At 44.2% G+C, this 1,756-nt stretch overlaps 1 pseudogene; it reads left to right on the forward strand.

The window, feature by feature from the left end:
- The first annotated feature begins 855 nt into the window (after window positions 1-855).
- Window positions 856-974, forward strand: LOC120590044 (uncharacterized; annotated as a pseudogene).
- The last annotated feature ends 782 nt before the right edge of the window (window positions 975-1,756 follow it).

The following is a 1,756-nucleotide window of genomic DNA, read 5'->3' on the forward strand; positions in this document are numbered from 1 at the left end:
AGAGTTGTAAGGATTACATGAAGAAAGCTCATAGCAATGCCTGGCACATAGTAGGCAGTCATTACACAGTAGTCACAGTGAGAGAGAGGGAGAAAGAATAAGTAAATACAAAGATGTCATCAATGTTATCTCTGGGCCATAGAATTTTTATTTTCTGACTACTTTTTTATATTTTTTTATATTTTCTATATTTTTTCAATTCTTTATAAAAACCATGAAACCTGATCTTTTCTTTGGATGTTACACGACATTACATCCTTGCTTAAGGATGTTCTGTGACCTCCCACTGCCCCCAGGCTCAACCCAGAGCCTAGGGAGCACCCCCACCATCACCACCTGGGCTCCATTTACTAATGTCACCTCATCCTGCCTTATTTGTGTCCCTGGCTTTAGGCTCTCCAGACTTCTTTGCCCCCAAATGTTGTGTCCTACCATTATCTTCTCCTTTTTGTACTTTTTCTTCCCAAGAACTCTCATCTCCTCTGAGTTGAACCCCTCTCCCCTATGTAGACTCCTGTTCACATAAAGAGACACAGTTAAGATCTCAGCTTCTCTGGGGCTGTTGTTTCTCCCTCTGGGGGCTCCCCTTGTACTCCATGCCTGGTCACATCCCCTGCCAACTGGACAGAGCGCTCCCCAAGTCTGTGGGCTGGGTCACAGTCCAGGGACATCTCCAGATATTTGTAGGATTCTCTGATGTTTGAAGACAAGTGGAAGATATGGAGGGAAAGGAGAGTGAAAAGAGGAAGGGAGGAAATTGGGAAGCTATTTCCAGACAAGTCAAAAGGCATTTTTGAAGACTGTTTTGAATAGAAGGACAACACGATTAAAGTCACATCTTAAGAACAGAAGTCAGTCTATGGCCATGCTACCCTAAATGTGCCTGATCTCAACTGACCTCAGAAGCTAAGCAGGGTCGGGCCTGGTTAGTACTTGGATGGGAGACCAGCTTAGAACACCAGGTGCTGTAAATGTTTTTTTTTTTTAAAAAAAAGAAAGAACAGAAGTTGGCAACAGTATGCAAAATGGATAGTATGGGGAGGTCAGAAAGTCAGTTAAAAGGTGGTTGGCAGAAGTTGAGGTGAGGACATGAAGCTTTGCTATATGATGGACTGGCCAGTGAAGACAGGGCCCAGGGCCTCCACTCGCGTGCCTGGGCTCTGCCCTATGCTGCCCTGGCAAACACTTCCCCAAAAGAGCTCCGTGACCCCCACCAGCGTAGTAGCAGGTATTAATGTCACACCCACCATACGCATGGGACTTAATCACACAGCTGACAAGTCAGCAGTAGAGATGTGTTTCAATTCTAGATTCATGAGACCCCAAGACAAGGGCCGCTAGCTAAGCTTCCCACATCCTAAATAGCCCACAAAACACCTTCAAAACAGAAACACCGAGGGTGAGAAAGAAAACAGGAGGGTGTGCCCAGCCCTGAAATGTTCTTGCGGGTGCTCTTTAAGAAAGTCGTAAAGTTACCAGAAAAACTGTGGTGAGAGATAAATAAAATGTTACAGAGGAAAAAGGAAATATTCAAGTGTCGAGGAAATAATGAAGGTTAGGAATTGAGTGACTTGGACTGATTTGCCATTGAACTGTGAGAGGGAGAGCTTTGGATAAGTAGAGAAGCTTCTATTTTACATAGCAGGCTACAGAACTTTTGAATTTATCACCCGCAGGGATGATACAGGCTGAAAATAGAAAATGGGCACAAAAGGTTTGGCTGTGTTGATGGGTGATTGATTTGCAACTGATTTTT

Source organism: Pteropus medius, unplaced genomic scaffold (genome assembly GCF_902729225.1).
Source record: "Pteropus medius unplaced genomic scaffold, Ma_sr-lr_union100, whole genome shotgun sequence".
Classification (NCBI taxonomy): Eukaryota; Metazoa; Chordata; class Mammalia; order Chiroptera; family Pteropodidae; genus Pteropus; species Pteropus medius.